This window comes from Bombus impatiens, unplaced genomic scaffold (genome assembly GCF_000188095.3).
Source record: "Bombus impatiens unplaced genomic scaffold, BIMP_2.2 scf_0010, whole genome shotgun sequence".
NCBI classification, from domain to species: Eukaryota; Metazoa; Arthropoda; class Insecta; order Hymenoptera; family Apidae; genus Bombus; species Bombus impatiens.
The window spans coordinates 886,020-905,466 of record NT_176429.1 but is presented as its reverse complement, the minus strand read 5'-3'; the positions used below and the strand labels follow the sequence as shown (position 1 = coordinate 905,466).

At 37.0% G+C, this 19,447-nt stretch overlaps 1 protein-coding gene across 1 annotated transcript in view; it reads right to left on the bottom strand.

Annotated features, from left to right (window-relative positions):
* Positions 1–19,447, bottom strand: part of LOC105680549 (connectin) — a 359,117-nt gene that overhangs the window by 150,219 nt on the left and 189,451 nt on the right. The window contains exon 4 of the mRNA XM_033321860.1: positions 17,377–17,453. The gene's annotated coding sequence lies outside the window, so the exon portion shown is untranslated. The remainder of the gene's footprint in view (positions 1–17,376; positions 17,454–19,447) is intronic.

Below are 19,447 nucleotides of genomic sequence, written 5' to 3'. Positions count from 1 at the left end.
AATTGCGGACTTTTGTAAACTGTAATCCTCTTTTTCTTAAATTTACCATTCTTCTGGTCGATATTATAAGCAACTGGTATTTTATAATCTGTTTAAAAAGAATTTTATTTTCTTGAATGTTTTTGAAATTAGAATCCTCTGCTTTAAGATTTATAAATCAGAATTTTTCGTCTTATTTAGAATTAGCTGCATCACCAGATATTTAGAATTACCCATAATTATACCTAGACGACAAGTTTATTACCATTTTCTATTCGAATTATTATCAAGAACCGCGATTGAAGGAAACTCTGGAAAATTGAAAGAACTTTGTGCAACCTGCCTCTATCATCATTCATGCCTATCCCGGATGATTCAGAAACAAACAACAATGCACCTTACTTGAAAATTCCTTTGAAAAAGAAACCGGCGCAGACGCGAACAATCGGGAGAAAATCTGAAAATAACACACGGCCATTACGCTGGTTTCTCGTAAACGGGCGCATTTATTCCACGGAAGCAAAAGAGTCTTCTATTGGCTTCCTCGAGATGAATTCAAGCGAAACGCGGCGTACTCGAGCGGATCTACGGCGACACAAAGCCTTATACGCGGCTTTCAGTTAACGATACGTGCGTTAAAGCGGGCTGGAAATGTAAATATCGCGTGTCGCGCATTGATGTCCCCCGTAAAACCAGCTGGCAGAATTTCTGGTTCCATTTGGCCGGTGTCGAGAACGATGGAAAATGGAAGGTCGCGTACGAGAATTTAACGTCAGAGATCGCGGAGTACTTGGCTCTACGAAAATTGAATTACGACGCCGTTTCATACGAGAAAGGGATGCAGTTAAGGTGTCCACTTTGTGTTTAATATCGTGTCCCTGCGGCTGTTCAAAGTGTGGTACTACAACTTTAGGAAACAGATTTTTATGCCCCGAGTTTGAATAATAAATTTTGCAGTAAATTCCGGAAATTCGTTGCCGTTAACGTGAAAATTCAATTTCTTTATTTTTCAGCTCGGTGAGAAATTTTTGTCGCCTTTGTATCTTCCATAATGATAACAAGGTTTTATTTGATGAAACACGGATCTTTAATTCTTTATCGTTACGAGAAATTTTTGTTAATTTCGTATTTTCGTAGAAATATTCAGATAATTCCGAGAAGTTATTGTCATTAGCCCGTGTGAAAATTATTTTTATCAAGCGACTTGAAATACCAGTTTTGAATTTTTAATCGCGGAAAATGTTAGCTCCTGGAGAAGACCTCGTATTTAATTATTCGACACCGCTACTTCCTAATTAACGAACTCTTTTCAGAATAAATCTAGAATTAAACGGCATCATGATGAATGTGTTTAAATGAATAATATTGTCTAACGCTTCTGCACAGGATTGGTTCTTTCTATTTTAAGTTTCATCTCGTTTAGAAGATCCGTAATATACGAAATGGCAGATTATTTTTCGAGATCTGTTCTCTCTGCGACAGATAGAGTTGAGACAACTTCTTTTCGAGCGTTTTTTTACCTGTCTCTTAGGTGAGCGACACATATTTCCCGGATAAAGGATGAATTCGTCGCGAAAATAGCTGGGGACCCGCTAGATGACGACCGTTGGTGAAGAGAATTTTTGAAACGTGACGAGAGACTCTATGAGATGGAGGAATCAGAGGGAATTTTCCATCTAATATCTCCTGTTAGACTGTAAAAATATTTCGCTACAATGAAGCGTACTCTGTCTGATAATTAATTTGCATGATAATAATTAATGCTAATGATAGGATAAATCGGGAGAGAATAATTCGATCGATACGAATCAAGATTAATTTAGATTTACTTTAACGATTTTATGTGGGGTCAAGTAATTTTATCTCCTTGATTTTTTATTTATAATTACTAGCGGAATGAGCGATATTACCATTTTTATCGATTTAATTTAAGACTGATATTATTAAGTCACTAATTCACTAGAATTTAAACAAATTGTAAATTATGTTTAACCATTTCCCAGCGGAAGCTGCGTTGTTGTTGCCTTTTTATAACCTTTTACTATATAATATAGTTTACTAATTAAGTTTACTGGGGTTAACGTTATTTCGCACGAGAAAACAGACGAGGAAAAGACCCAAAGCAGCCTCTAATTATTTCAATACTTTCGTAGCTCCTGCGACAAACCGTGTCATCTTAGAAACTCCCAAACTATTAAGCAATCGTTCAGAAGCTCCTAATTATCGCGAAGTCGGATAGAAGTGCTCAGGTTCGGCCATAATTAATAGAGAAGCATCTCGGATTACCGGACGAAGCCTGAACTCCTTTAAATTATCGCGGAACTAATAAGCATACTGTGGGTTTTTATGCAAATTCATATTCTTGAGGATATGATATAAAGAATTGTTTTTTGTCGAGGTTGACTGATAGAGGAACGAGTGGATGAATTTGTGATAGAAAAATATATTGAAATAAGTATAGGTACAAGTATAAGTACAGGTATAGTGTATGCTGATCCAGATCTTCAGTGTTACAATACAATAGGAAGGACGATAGAGATCACGTTCATATATTTATAGCAAAGGACATTATCAAAAAGTTAACCTTGGTGTGTAGCTCTAGCTGAAGGCTACAAGAAACAGCAATAGAAATCTACTTATAACTCTTTGGTTTCTAGACCTTATAACCCAAAACAAAATTTATATTCAAGGGCACAATAATATGCACCTGTCCTTGTTTTGTATTTTTGTTTAACTAAATTCTATTCTCCTCGTAACATTCGATCTCCGGGTCACGGATATACAAAAGAAAAGGTGTAAAGTTCTTCAACTATATTTACAGCAAAGGACATTATCAAAAAGTTAACCTTGGTGTGTAGCTCTAGCTGAAGGCTACAAGAAACAGCAATAGAAATCTACTTATAACTCTTTGGTTTCTAGACCTCGTAACCCAAAAGAAAATTTATATTCAAGGGCACAATAATATGCACCTGTCCTTGTTTTGTATTTTTGTTTAACTAAATTCTATTCTCCTCGTAACATTCGATCTCCGGGTCACGGATATACAAAAGAAAAGGTGTAAAGTTCTTCAACTATATTTACAGCAAAGGACATTATCAAAAAGTTAACCTTGGTGTGTAGCTCTAGCTGAAGGCTACAAGAAACAGCAATAGAAATCTACTTATAACTCTTTGGTTTCTAGACCTTATAACCCAAAACAAAATTTATATTCAAGGGCACAATAATATGCACCTGTCCTTGTTTTGTATTTTTGTTTAACTAAATTCTATTCTCTTCGTAACATTCGATCTCCAGGTCACGGATATACGAAAGAAAAGGTGTAAAGTTTTTCAACTATATTTACAGCTAAGGACATTATCAAAAAGTTAACCTTGGTGTGTAGCTCTAGCTGAAGGCTACAAGAAACAGCAATAGAAATCTACTTATAACTCTTTGGTTTCTAGACCTTATAACCCAAAACAAAATTTATATTCAAGGGCACAATAATATGCACCTGTCCTTGTTTTGTATTTTTGTTTAACTAAATTCTATTCTCTTCGTAACATTCGATCTCCAGGTCACGGATATACGAAAGAAAAGGTGTAAAGTTTTTCAACTATATTTACAGCTAAGGACATTATCAAAAAGTTAACCTTGGTGTGTAGCTCTAGCTGAAGGCTACAAGAAACAGCAATAGAAATCTACTTATAACTCTTTGGTTTCTAGACCTTATAACCCAAAACAAAATTTATATTCAAGGGCACAATAATATGCACCTGTCCTTGTTTTGTATTTTTGTTTACCTAAATTCTATTCTCTTCGTAACATTCGATCTCCAGGTCACGGGTATACAAAAAAGAAAAGATGTAGAGTTTTTCAACAGTTCTACCTCTCAATTATTGTAGAAAACAAACATTATTAACAAAAGTATATTGATAAGGGGAGGACTTTTCGATTAATTACACACGTTTGCGAGTTCCGTGCCGCATTTCGAGTGATTTCCATTCCGTAAGACCTGCGCAGGTTTGTCAAGACGCCTCCGCGTGCGTTTTGCGTCCATTAATTACTCGGCCGCTTTTGTTCTGGCGGAAGTTCGTCGCGCGAAACGGGTCTTAATCACCCTTACGACGCCGACCGTGAATAATTAACGCGTCGTTGCGGCAAGGTAAACTGCTTTCTCCTTTCTCCTTTCTTCGCCGACTCCTGTTTTTTCTTTTTCATCGTCTTCCTTCGTACGCTGATAATAGCTTACTTTTCTGGCCGCCGGCTAATCCAATTTGCCCCCGCGAGAAGCTTCGGGTTAACATCGTGTAGCCCGAGCGATTTATGAACGTCACGGTGGAAGGAAACGTAAACGAGCGTGTATGGCGCGCGTGTGGGACACCTTGGTGTGAGAGCTTGACCAGCAAAGCGTCTAACGAGACAGCGGTATTTATGCGATACGGTTTTTTTTTTTTTTTTTTGAAGAATAAGAGGATTTACGGAGGAGGAGGAGGTTTTGTTTAGTCATCTTGGCATTAACCATACTTGGTTTTCTCTTCTGTTTTATTTTTGTTTTTAACGTAAAATAGCAATATCGTCGCTAAAATTACGAAACCAGTGAAAACGACGAGTATTAGCTTTCTTTTCGTCGCGTACTTGCAAAATTGAATTACGTATACCGTATGCCTATTTTAATTTCAGCGTACCATTTTAATTCTTTTTCAATTCGCATTTCTCTTAGCTATCGAACGCTGTTTAATGCAAATCCCACAAACTATTATTTCCCGCCGCGATCCCAAAGAATCAACGCTAACCCTAATAATCCCTTCGTCATTATACGAAGCAGTTGGAAAGGTATTTCTGCGCGCTCCAACTAGTTCAACTATTTTCTATCGCCGTTTCTGATCCCATAGCCAGCCCCCTATTTTCCAGCCGCGGCATTTTGTGGTTTCTAACGAGTACGATTAACGCGTTATTGCGCGATTCTCGTGAGATTGTACATACCGTTCTGCCACGAATCACGATGGCTCGATCGATATCCGCTTCCGATTCAGACGGAAGAGTCACAGGCGTTGTTCACGATCGCTACAGCGACGCTCTCGCTTACGGTGGTTTACGCCAATTTCGAGATACACACGCCACAGGGATATTGGAACGCCGCTAATATAGCGACCAGTCGCCGTGCACACGCCTTGGAGAACGTGCTGTCGCGGTTCCCAATGGAAGATCGGTGTATCTGTAGAGAAATCGAGGACGGAGCACGCGTTTCGTCAGGTCTGCTCGATTTAATCGAATTTGTTTCAAATGGAAAGCAGTAGAGGCGTATAAAGTGGCATAAGTTATAGTCTTATAAATTTACGAGAAATTTGATGTTGCATAGAGTGCATATAATACGCAAATATGTACGCGAGTATCCTGGCTGCAGTACATTTCGCAATATCTGGGATTATATACTTTTGGGGAAAATAACTTTCCAAGTTCTATCTTTCAATTATATTCTTTCTTCCTGTTTCGTTCTATTAATAACATGATATTTATAAAAGTTATATCAAAATTATAATTTATATCGATAAACAAGACTCTATTGGAGCACGCATGATTACATGCATCGTTAAGAAGAAAGGAAGGGAAGAAAAGAGAGAAAACATAAAGAGCGGAATAAAGATGCATCACGAAGAGCGAGGAATTTCATTTTGCCTTATCATTCGTGAAAGAACGTAATAATGGTCAGTGAGCCAGGAAACCGCATTTAAGAATTTATCTTGTTACACTCCAAGTGTGAACCGTCGTAATTACGCGAAAATTATGCAGCGCGATCCTTCAGACGTATTCGTTCGACCTGGTATACTCGAAATTTTCTCTGGTTAATCAACGTGTTACCAGAGATACTTTAAAATGTTACTTTAAACTGGAAACAAAGTTACGAATATTTTCCAACAATCTCTCGGAGTAGATCGAGTAAAAGTAGTTCGTCTTTCAGTTCCCCCTTTCTTCGAAAAACTTCGAAATATTTACTCCTCGACAAAGCGATTCCTGAAACTTCTAAAATACTAACTCTTTCATTTTTTTTTTTTCCCCTTTTTTTTTTTTTTTTTTTTTTTTTTTTTTTAAAGAACGTTGATACACTTTCGGGGTTAAGTTAGAAAGATTTACCAAATGTCCAGTTGGATAAATTGTAAAGTACGAATTAAATACTAAAAAAAAAAAACTATCAGGCGTTCAAAGAAGCCCTACTTTATGTACTTCGTTCTTCGAGAATCTTCGAAAAATATTTGCTTCCAAAGAGAGTAAATTTTTCTCAAAGAAATTGCTTTCCTGATTTGTTGCAATTTATAAGATATATATTAATCTCTATATATCTGGATAGACTATAATATTTTAAGTAAGATGAACTTTTTTACTTTCGTATAAATCACAATATCTTTAAACAAGATTTATACACTATGAAGTTTCTGAAGGAATATCATCATTATCATTATCGTCACTCTTGTTCTACCTTCAAGAATTTTCCAAATATTTTTCTCAAACAAATTTAAACAGAGAGCGGCGTTATTTTCACGCGGTTTTCTTTACCAAGTTTGTTTTAGTACCAACGTTTAGAGATTAAACGTCATCGCGCTGTTTGTACGATATTTCTTCGTTATTTCAAACACGCAGGAGCGTCATTTCCTATTCATGCGCTGTGCCGCTTCGTGATTTATCCAGGGTTCTCGGCGACACGCTAATTCCTCTGCTTAAACCCGCGTTCGATCATTTATACACCCCCTTGCTACGTGTTTGCTGTATAACGACAGCAAAATCTTCGGTTCTGGCCTTAATCGATGTTCGTCAGTACGTTTATGACGATGCTACGGATTATCGAGTGAAATCACATAGGAAAGTTATGTAATCCTTTAGGACGTTGCAAAATTGAATTCTCAATCGATATCGCTACGTCAAACTTAATCGCAACAGTTTCAAACAAATTTCAGATACTTGCATAGATCGTTTCGTTTCAAACTGGCGAATATTAATTTAATCACTCTAGTTTCTGATCTTCGTTTGTATCGTATAGATCGCGTATTCGATCCTTGTTACGTGTTACAGTATTGTAGTATCGTGGACAGATTGTTTAAGATACTCAGAAAAATACAAGTGAAGAACGGCAACACATCCAAACCAGGTGGCTGCTGAAGCGTGCAAAACTCTCATAGAAAGAAGACTAAAAAGAAAACACCCCACTGACCTCACTAAAGAAATAAAATAGTCAAACTCGAGGATGGTATCCCGCTGGGGGTAGCCATCCACGTGTTATTTAGCAATAAAGTTAGAGAAATTTACCAAATGTCCAGCTGGACAAATTGTAAAGTACAAAATAAATAATAATAATAAAAAAAAGATTGTTCAAGAAATAAACAATGTTGCGAGAAAGCCTAAGTGCGGAGAAGCTAAAAGAGTCTGGAAACTTCAATGGACCGAGCGGTCCATCAGTGTATCGTCGGTCCTTCGGTCGAATAATTACGCGGAAAAAAAGGTCTACGTGGCCATGGCCGCGTAGAACGCGTACATGGCGAGGCTATGAGAAAAGACAAAGGGATGCTTAAGGGAAAAAGACGAATTAACAGGCAGTCGTGAGTTGGGAAGTCAAAGTATGGCCAGCGTTGTCAGAGAGTGTTGTCAGCGTTGTCGAGGAGGGTGGTCCGCGTGAAAGAAAGCGTTGGAGACATTGTGACGAGAGTTGTAAATTAACTATTCAGTTGTCTTAGTCATAGCACATTACTGTATTTAATTCAATAACCATCGTTTCCTGTTTAATTCATTTTAAAGAAATAAAAAAGTCCTACAGTATTGAATTCTGCTTTTCAATATCGTAGGTATGTAAACGTTAGAATTTCGCTTATTCACTTTCCTGGTGCATATGATTCCCAATACAATTTGATATAATACAGCATTAGAGACACAGAAGAAGAGACACAGAAAGATCTTTCGTGCGCACGATCGAATTACACGGATAAATAAACTCCGGTATCTAAAAAACTAACACATCATCCATAAGCTGCTGACGTATGTATATGACATTCGAATTAATCCAAAATGATCCAGCACGCTCGATAAATCATCGTACACGCTTGCGCAAACCTCAAATACACATCGTTTCCTGCGGTAGATCCATTCATCCTTCCATCGTTATCCCCCGGGCATCTCTCGTTCTCCACGCATTCATCAACGTATATAGTACACGTTTCTCGGAATTGACGAGTTCTACGTAGCAGTGGAAATTAGTACGAGAGTACCATTCGACGTGCGATCAGCAAAATAAACCCGGTTTGCACGCGTAACTCCTTTTCCGGCTGGTCGCACCTTCTGTCTAACCCTCGTTCGCCAACGTCGCCGAAACGATAACGTAACAACGTATTACGACGTGTAAACACAGAAGGACAGAGATCCGGCGCGTGGAAATGAGCGAAATAATCCCCACGGCTTACGTTGCTTTAAGATTTCGCGAAGCCACCGGTCGGCAGCCTCGTAAATTTACACGGCTCAGCACATAAATTACACCGTTTCGCTATCTTCTTTATTCTCCCGTCGTATTTCCGTCTATTCCGTGACTCGTTATACGACTTACGTCGTCTCTCAACAACGATCGAAAAGATGCGACGTAATTCGGTACGTTCAGGGCGACTAGAGGAGTTTACGGGAGAATCATATTTGATTATTCTGGTTTTGTTCCGAAGATTTCGAAATATTGTTTCTATTTAAAAGAGACGGTATCTAGTATCTCGTTTGTAAAAATTTGTGTAAGTGAATTTTATAGTTGAGAGGTGTTTCAAGCGTTTTGTTCGAAGAACTCTTTTGGCATCGATGAATTTCTCGAAGTATTTGTAGATTTTTAAGGAAATACTTAAGCAGTTGAAGAACAGATTTACAGTAACGATTATATTTCCCAATATAGTAGCAGCTTGAATTTAAATTAATCTTTCATTTCTCTAGCATTACTGCAATTGATTGAGAATTATATCGGTAACAGATAATTCGTTGCTATTCCGCGTAAAATAGCGTTTCGCATATATTGCCATAAAAAGCTCGATACATTTCTTGCAGAAATAACAAACGTGTCTGGAAATGGGGAATAATTACAATTTGCAGATTAGCTAGTTCATTATGTACCAAACAAACGATGACACACATTATTATACAATATTTAACACAATATTAAATACTCGTAGATGATATACGATTAGGAAATACGTGAATGATATAAAACGATATAAACGATATTTCACACTGTCTTGCTGTTTCAGGAATAAAAAAGACGAACAAAATGGCTTTGAATTCTTCTAGAGGAGGTGCTATCTTCTGAATGCACAATGAAATCACATGGCACGAAATAGAACTGCTAGCCCAGAACACCCAACAATCTCACCCTCAAACCATCTCTGTGAAATCGCCGCAACAACCTTGCCTTCTTGCCAAGCTGAACCATCGCCGCGTAAATTGTCCCATCTTGCCATACTCCTTTGCATATAGCGTTTGCCTGCAAAAACTGACAAACGCTTGCCAGCAAGTGCGGGAGACGCGTCAAATTGCCAGACTAAGTTACAATTCCGGCGCTCTTTGCGTCAGAATTCTCCTTTTGAATCAAAAGCCTCGAATTAATGGCACCAACAACTCGATTGCACCTGCAATTTTTCTCTCTTTCCGTTCTTTTCCGTGAAACACGCGAAAAATTCGCGATCATCGTTTAACCATCGTAATTAACTCGTAGCAACTGCGAGAATATCCAATTTTTTTTTTATCACTGACCAAGTTGAACAAAAAAAAAAAGAAGTGATAAAAATTCGGTGGCAAAAATGTAATGAAACGATTCGCTGCAATATCGCCGTGGCTATCGGCGGATATTGAAAGAGAGGAGATGAAATAAACTCGTTTCCTATCTTCTTTTCTTTTTTCATAAAAAGTTATGGAGAAATTAACGCGCGAAGGCGATCCAGAGTAACGATGCTAACTCGATTTCCCGATTTGTTAATGATCAGTTCTGTTCCGTTATTTACATGGATTACGATGATTATAATCCGAATGTAGGCTATGTTTCAATTTTTAATCCCGAATTTTTATGCTTGAGTTGGTATAACCGAGTAGCAAAATCGATTTATCTGATAGACGATATGTAGGATACACCTTTTTCTAGGGAAATTTAATTATGAGGAAAACGAAACTTTGTTATATGAAACTGGAAGCAGAGTCGTATCTACCGTTTTCCATATTAGATACTTTTTTGATAGAAATGAAACATAATCGAACCAGAATCGGTCGAAAAACGTTAATAAAATAAGAGCGAACAAATAAATGGTAATAAAATAATTGTCTGAAACAAAGAGAAAATTACAGAGAGAACAAATTTTTTATTTAAAAAAGTACAATGTAAATTAATTTTAAAAGTTTATAGAATAAACTGTACAGAAACGAATAAACGCGTTAACAAATATTATGTATAGCTCGTCGATTTTTTTATGTCGCATAAACGTTATAGTAAAAGATCGTAAATCGAATGTATCGAAAGGTTGAAAGGGATTAATTTCGGTTTGTGCTTGTGTGTAGGTTTGCAGAATTTGAACGCAGGAAATGTGTAATTGCGCTCCAACATACGGAACGTATCGCTGAAGCGTTAAATTGTATTCTCAAACTGCATTTCCACGCAAATTACACGGGCATGCGATATCATCTTTCGGGTGACTTTCTTGCGGAGACAAAACACGGCACACTCCGCGCTTGGCAACGCCAACAAAACCTTTTATAATTCACGGATTCTATGATGGAAAGCAAATCTCTATACCGTCTGAGAGATGGCAATCCTCGATACGAAAACTACTCAAGAATTCGTAATATCTGATATCTTTATTATTCTGGAAACCTAGTTAAGGAATTCTTGGTCATTTGTATCTCGAATCTGAGATACAATAATATACGAATGATATCACGTTATTACAATATTTGAAGCACCGAAGTACTGAAATCTTCAGAATTAATAGTTTTTAAGAGATAGGAAATGTTCATGAATGTTCAGAATTCGTGATATTTAATAGCGTAATGCTAGAAATACCAGAAACTCTGAAATTCTAATGTTATACTTTGTAATTGAGAATAAATTCAGAGCAAGTTATAAACTGTAGTATCTGTGAATTAAACACATAAATAATCGTGAAAAGTTACTTGAAAGTTAATTTTAATTATATCGATTCCAAATCTTGTGCAAAGATATAACTTTGTTACAAGCATGTTGTTTATTTTTAGAAAAATTATTCAAAGTTAACAAAAATAGTATACAAGTTATACCGTACTAGGATACAGATGGAATAAAAGTCCAACTCGAGACTACTCCCTCGAAAAGCTCGTTCGACTCAACCTGAAGCACAAGGAAATCATCAGAATCTTAAAATCATTCCCTGACGACACTCTTACGTCTCGCGTTTCCTTCTCATTTCTCTGCATCGACGTCAAATTACCACGTAATTTGCGTGAAGCGAATCAACCAACATCCCAACGACGAACCATGTGAAATGCAACGCAAATCCCTGCAGGATGGTACCCGGCAAGATTCGCAGCTTCGACTTTCGCCGAAGGCAGGTTAATTAAGCGAGCAAAAGACGCGCTCGAGTGGCGTTATCGAGGCGTTAGGTTTGTGTCTGCAACGCGAACAATAAACCACGACAGAGTCTAGTCTCAAGTCAGTGTATCGCGTGGCATACTGTTATTTCCCTGGTACTATATTGATTCCGGTGAGTTCACAATTACGCGACCCAGCCGCTGGCTTTCAGTATCTTCCTCTCGACGACGACCTTTCTTTCTCACGTTCCATCCAGCCCCATCTCTTCGCTAGCTTGTCGCTTTTGTGGCCGCGACTTCAACGATGTGACGCTCGATTTCAGTTTTCGAGCTGCTCTGTTTATGAATATACATCACTTGCAGCGATGAATTTCCCGGCAAAGTACACCGAGGCACGTCTAATTATGCGGCCAGCCTTATCGTCTGGCTGGCTGGCTGCTCACAGTGGGTGGGATTAATTACGATGATCGTTTGCATCTTACTCTACGTGTCTTATAACACGTGTGTTTTAAATGAGCGAATTTTGGATCTTGGAGATCGCAAAATCGTTAATCAGATTGAAATTCCTTATTATTTTCGGGGCAAACTGGAACAGCTGGGAAATTCCTAACAAAATTTTATTCATCACGATATAACGTGACATGGTATTCCGAGGATTTGATTTTTCCTTTACTCGATTACTATTCCTACGTCACCGTGTCGTTCGAATGGACGAAGAAATGGTAAAGTTGTATAAGTACAAAATGATAAGGAAAATGAAACTGTGTCAATGAACGCTGTATTTGAATGGGTAGAATATTGGAGCGTTGCTAGCAAAAAAGCTGCCTGTCTGCTGAAATGCGCGATTTTATCTGAGCTAGGGTTACTTCCGTTCGATCATGTGTCCTGGTGGATATGGTGATCGCATTATTTTTTTTTTTTTTTTTACTAATTGTGTTTGAAGTGCTGAGCGTGTCGAAGCGAGCGAAGAAACGTGTTTGCAGGGGTGAAAGTTTTGAAAGAAGTGTTGACAAAAACGGTTAGAGTTTTCCCTTGTCTGGTTAATCGCTGATTGGTTCTGAGTACGTGAGATGCGTGGGTTAATAAAGCTAAATCCATACAGGCGTCTGCCTGTCCGCTGATCGTCTGATTGTCCGCTTATAGATCAATTACTATCTACGATGAAATTTTCCAAAGTTAACGTACATTGACACGTGGTACAACGACAATGTTAGAATTTCTATCTGATTGTATCCTTAATGATAAAAATTGAAAAAGGGAAAAAGGTTATTGTACGTATAAATTTACAGAAAACGAAACATTTGGTTTCAAAAATATTCACTGCAAAATTATGCTACGATCATTGGTTGATCATATCATAGGAATTGTCCAAGTTGTTCATTGATTTGACATGCATCATACCAGCAATATTATCGTATCACGAGATCGGCTTAGTGTACGGATATAGAAGTAGCAAGCAAACTTCGGCGTTTGCTTTGGTAACAGTGGTAGTGCTTGGTTTCGGATACTTCCGGTTTCGAAGGATACAACAAGGATGGATAGAAGTTGCTGAAAGGAAAATATAATACAAGTTCGTAGTCAGGTAAGTATGGAGTTTAGAAGGTTCGTTAGTCAGTCTATATGAAACATAATCTTCGCAAATGGAGTAAAAATTATGAAGAATTGTAACGATGTTTACGTAAAAGCTGAATTTTAACGAAGTTGGAAGTCGTGTTCCCGTTTTATAGCAGATGATAAATGTTACGTACTCCGTGATGAAAAATGGGAATAAACAACTAATCACTTGTATATACATCAAACAATTTTTCATTCTTTATTTTAAATATTCTAAACAAATTTATAAAGATTACGCATAAATTTACTTCTGCGTATTACGATCTATAAATTGATACTTTTCGCAAGTTGAAATATATATCAAAAATTAATACGAAATTGATAAATCCAAAAGCAGATAGCGTACTTTTGTATCTTTTCTTTCGTAAACGAATTTTATAGTTTAAATATATTTTCAAGTGTATTTGTTAGGTGTGTAAATGACGCTGATTTATTAGTTGAAAAAAAAGATGAATGATACGACGAGTACTACATTCGTACCATTTATTTTCAAACAATACTACGGTCATGTGTATTTAACAATTGTGTTACTATTTTTAATGGAAATGTACAATTGTTTTGACAATTGACTTTTCCGAAACATTGTCACGAAGCATCCTCTATAAACCTCCATTCACCTGTCCCTTTCAAATTGTTAATAACAAAAAAGTATTATTTTTTTATTTTTTTCAGTCATTTATATATTGTAATGGACCTAGTTGTCTGCTAGAATCTTTGGTTTAGTATTGAACACATATCCTATTTATCTTTCTTATATGTCGAATGTTTGTTATATGTAAACTACTGTCTTATGACCTATATGTGTCTTTTTGTCTTTAACCTGTATTTGTTATTATAATACCTTAACTTATATATGTATATATAATTTATACTGTATATTATATAATATATGTATATCCATTTTGTGTATTTACAGGGACGTATTTGTTAGACTTGCTCGACTATGGAGTCTGTGTCTGTTTAGTTCTACTCTTTCATGCAGAAGGCTCTTTAGGGTTGCTTTGACGAAGTTTGCCAATTCCCATACTGCTTTCTCTGTATCCGCTGTTAGGATTTGCGTCAGCTCTCTGTTCTCCAACCACCTCGGTCTAATTTCTTTGTAGATTTGGACATTTAGTTAGAACATGATTCATATTTTCCTGCTCTACCTCTTTGTATAGTCTACATTCGTAGATTTCTTCTATTTTGTATTTGCACTCCTTTTCGGTTCTTGTAACCCAGTCTAACTTCCCGAGTAATCTTGCTTGTTCGATAATTTGCTTCACTGCAAGTGGGATGTTCATATTCGTCTAATTAAGTTTCTCCAGTTCATTTTTACTAATGTTTTTATACATTTTGCCATAGAACGAGTTTAGCACTCTCCTTCCATTCTTATCGCGGAACTTTTTGCAGATTTGTTCAGATAGTCCTTTTTGTGTTTCTACTCGCACCTTTATATTTAATAGGTTTACATTTTCTCTATCGTACCGCTGTAACTTAGTTTCCAGCTGGATGGCCCAATTCCTCCTTTCGCCTGGTGACTTTCTGTTTAATAGTATCAGTTTTTCCAAACATCTTCTTGGGTAGCTTTGTTCTGTCATATTTGATATTTTTGTCCACTATTTCGTTAGCAAGAAAAACGTAAATCGTTAGCAAAAGCTCATAGAAGACTTTCACGCTAATAAAACCGAAGAACGCACTGCAATCGTGCCATCTCATTCCACGTTCCACTGTCATCGTTTCCATTATCGCGCGAATTCAGTTCTCTTTTATGAAAAACAAGCAACCGCTCCAACAAACCAGCAAACTGCCGCGAACTCGACAATGAACAACATCTACTTGCCAAGTTTCATTAAATTCAATTCCATTAGAAGCGCCATACGCGCCAAGTAATCGACTGTATTGTCGAAAACGATCGGTAGATGTTTACGCCTCGAATCGCGCGCAACACGACGAAATCGATAATCCAGGTCGTAAGAGAACAGATACTGAAGATCACCCTTAACCAGTCCCTTTCACTCCCCCCTTTAACCCAGCGCGAGGTCTCTATGCAAATGTAATCATATTGTTTCGCGAAATGGCACGCCAAGATTATCCTCAATAGCAGCCCGCCGTACAATGCTTAAGTGATGTAGCTGTTTATGAAGTGCCTTCCAAGATTTGCATATCGACCAAGTGTGTGCGGATTACGCGTTTCTCTCCCCGTCTTCTATATTCCACGAGACTCGCGCTCTTGCGCCGTGTGAATTTGCATCCCTCAGAAGCAGGTAGGTTAAGGCAAGTACATTTACCAGAAGATGACTAGGCAAAGTAACGCACGTCTGATTGGTTATTTCGCTCTGATCACTGGATACAATTATGCAACGATGAATCTAGTACTAATTACGAGAAAGTATGATAATTATTGTCAGCTATTATAAAAACATAATTAATTATGCGTGTATCTATGATCGTTGCTTCGATCGAGCGAGCCACATTTATAGGGAAAGTCCTTGTAGAAATATAGCTTAATTTAATTTGTAATTACTACTGCAAGTAAAAATTAAAAAATCGTTTATAATTAATTCACGCAACACAATTAGTTATATTTGCGAGCAAGCATTCCCCTGGTTATACGCTCGTTACTTTATGTATTATACTAATGAGAGGCGTTTTGCTTTTATGCTCCATATATTTCACGAAATTTATATGGAATAACATTCCATTGAAATATACCACAACGAAACTAGCGAAAATTATTTTTCATTGAAATATTCGACGATAAAAGTACCAGAAATCATTTTCAATTCATATCCACAGCTATATAATACGCAGCCACGACGTGATTTTATCAAACAGCCACAAATCTACGGCACAGACAGCATCATTGTGGCGCACAACAATGTGGCCCCATTATATTGTCAACACTGGCATTAGCTTCATCAAGTACAAATATATCTCAACACCTGTCTATTCAGCTCAACGGCAATTCGTAACTTACGATGCGTATTATTAAATTTCAGCTTCTATTAATTGACATAATTATCGTCTAATCTTCTACATATATAATTTAATGTACCAAGATTCTTATTTAATTAGCACACTAACAATAAGAGGATTTAACGATCGTGGGAATGAAAAACAAAGTGTATTTGAATATTCATTTGGAAATAAACTAGCTTGAATGTAAAATAGCGAAATTATATTTGTATTGTTTCATAGAGTCATTTCGAACCGAAGAGCTTTCTGGCGTCACAAAACAAAGTGAATTGAATAAATTACCTTGCAACTTCTACTACAGTTCTACTATTTCAGTATCAACTACTTTTGAACTGTTAATCATAATGTTTTCTTTTTTTAATTTATTCTCCTTCTATTAACGAATATAAATCGATCACTTCAATCACTTTGGTAGTTAGAATATTGAATACAAAATCGGATAGAACAAAAACGACACGGTTTATTAACGAAAATTTTTCAGTTACCAAAGTTAACAAAGTCAAGCGATTAAAAATTTCCTTTCTCATATCCCAAAGGAAGATAACAAATATTCCTTGTAATTACCGTTTCGTGGTAAAAATAGCAAACGTACTAAAATATTTCGTAATAAAAATAATATAAATAATCCTCTACTTGAGCATTTTTCGGATTCACGCAAAAGTACAATTTTACGATGAAAAACAGAGTGAATGTACATTTTTGCGAGACGTACGGCTACGTCTTGGGTTATTCATCGGAGAAGTTCGATACGGAGCCGAGTGTAAGAAGTTTAAACGTGGCGAGCTTATCGCGCCGCGGTTCCCTTCTTATAGTATTTTTCCGTGACTTATGCGAACACATATCGGCCAGTGATCCAGCATTTTCGCGCCGAGTGTCTGTAAACCACGCTATCCCTGGCAACTTTATAAAATATCGGCCATTTCAACTTTTCCTACGTACTTGTACCACCGCGGTTTCCAGGTATTAATCGCGTTATAAAATTGATCACTGCTACGCTCAGGCCGCGAAAATCAACTGCGAACGAGCATCCCTTACTTTGGAAAATTTTATAAAACCTTGTACGATTATGTTCCGATCTAACAATATTCCGCTCTTTTTTAATAATTTATTTCGCGTCTTTTGAGGTTGTTTGGAAATATTGCAAATTAAAATGTATCGTTTTTATTCGCTGATGTACAATACGACGTCCAATCATTGATTATCTATTTAATTGAATTAGTAATATTCTGTAATTAGTCTACAGTTAAGGAACTTTAATTACGAAATCTTTATACTATTTACCTATTTTGAAGATGGAACGTTCGATCGAGGAACTTCCGAAGAAGACAGCAGGATCACGGTACCAACGGTATTTCAATCTGTAACAAAAATTAATCTATAATTAGTGACAAGAAACACTTACATAGAAAAGATCACAATGACATTTTTACGACCACTGTAATTCCCATATCTCGATCTTCCTAATCAACAAAATATTAGAAAAAATGTAAAAGAAATCACAGAATATTTACAAACGCTTCGTTCCGTCATTCGCTGTTCTTGTGATCCACGGAATGGATCCATTCACGGATATCGAAAATGTCATAGATGGAATGTATACGCGAAAGTGCTTAATCGCTGCTACAAAGTGCGGATTTCAATCGACGGAGAAGCTACCGATACCCTGCCGTACCTAATTGGTTCTGATCGATCCGACCCTCGTACTAATTAGTAAGGACGAGTTGTTAACGAGCCTGCCCCGTCGTTTGGCTTCAGAGTAGTACCAGGTACAGCCGGCGCGTACGAGAGCAGAGGAAAACGACGAGGAAAAGAAGGAAACGCGGCTGGGCGGAAGCGGGTGTCGCTTCGGGCGAGAAGATGATTCTACAGAGCGATTCACGTGGTTGGAACAAGCGTTTTTCGCTTCCTTCCCCCTCCCCCCCCCCTTTCTATCTTTTATTCCCTTTATGTTGTCAGCGGAGAAGAAAGTTTAGAAGAATATGTTTGGAAGGAAGGGGTGATTTCTGTTTCTCTCTTTTGCAATGTCTGTTCGTACACTTTTGTAGATTGCATTTTTCATAAAAATTTCTCTTTTGGTACTCTGTATATATTCCGTTTTTAGTTTCACGTAAGTGGACAAAAAATTTTTCTGGAAGAAAACATTAAGGAGATGATTTGAAATATTTCTTTTCTGACGCTTCTTGGTAGTCTGGGTTAAATTACATTTCTCGCAAAAACTTCATTTTTGTGTTGCGCGTTCTTTGCTCTCGCGCGTGCATAAATGGAGAGGAAATGGTAAAAAAAATGGCGAAAGGGGAAAGAGCGAGTCAAAGATGTTTTTACAGGTTAAACTTTTCACGAAAATGTCTTCCCCGTGCTCTATACCTCTTTTGCTTTTATTTTGGTGTAAACGGAGGAAGATAGTAGAAGAAAATATTAGATAGAAGCAGTGACTCGAGAATTTTTTAATAGCGTACATTTTTCGTAAAAATTTCTGTTTATCCTTTCGTGTCCTTTCTTTTTTCCAATTCTGCGCACACGAAAAATATCTTTTTCGCTAATCTTGAATTACGTGCCCGTAGTTCTTTACACATCCAATATTTTCATTTAAAAATTTCTTTCTTGTATTTCGTGTCCTAAATGGCATTATAATTTCTATGCTAGACTCGACAAATACTATTTTTCCGGGGATTTTAAGAATGGACGGAAATGTATAACGTAAAAAACAAAAATGTCGAGAAATGAAACATTCGAACGTTTCGTGATTTTACACTTCTTTTTGTCTCATTTACATCGGCAAAGTAGGTTTGTAATTTATTATAGTTTTTTAGTTATTGCATTTACGCGTTCGTTTAAGTATCCATCGCAATAACATTGTCGTATCTTGAATAAAAGATGAGGTGTTACCACTTTGAAAGGTACTCATTACCTCACTATTCTACCCTAATATCTTTACACGCAGAAGGGTAAAAGGAATCGATATATGGAAAAAAGGGATACATCAATCAAGCTAAAGGAGTAATTTTTCGAGATTTTTCCTCGCGCTGTTACGAAGGAAATGGGGTTAAAGGAAGTGGAATTTCCTGAAACTATTCGGTTCTTTAATGCGCTACCAAAAATGACGTACGACTCGTCTAGTCGCTGCGTGACTGCAGCTATATACACAACGAAGTGTAATTTTTCATAACAAATATAATATAAACCACGAGAATATATCTTACGAGTCTGACTTATGGCTTCAAGTGGCAGCAATGCATTCGTGAAATATAATAATTACACATTCCTGGTTTAAGTAAAAGAAATCCAATTTTTTTCACCACTTACGTACAGCAACTTCCAGTAATTTTCTGCAATCTCGACTTAATAATCATTG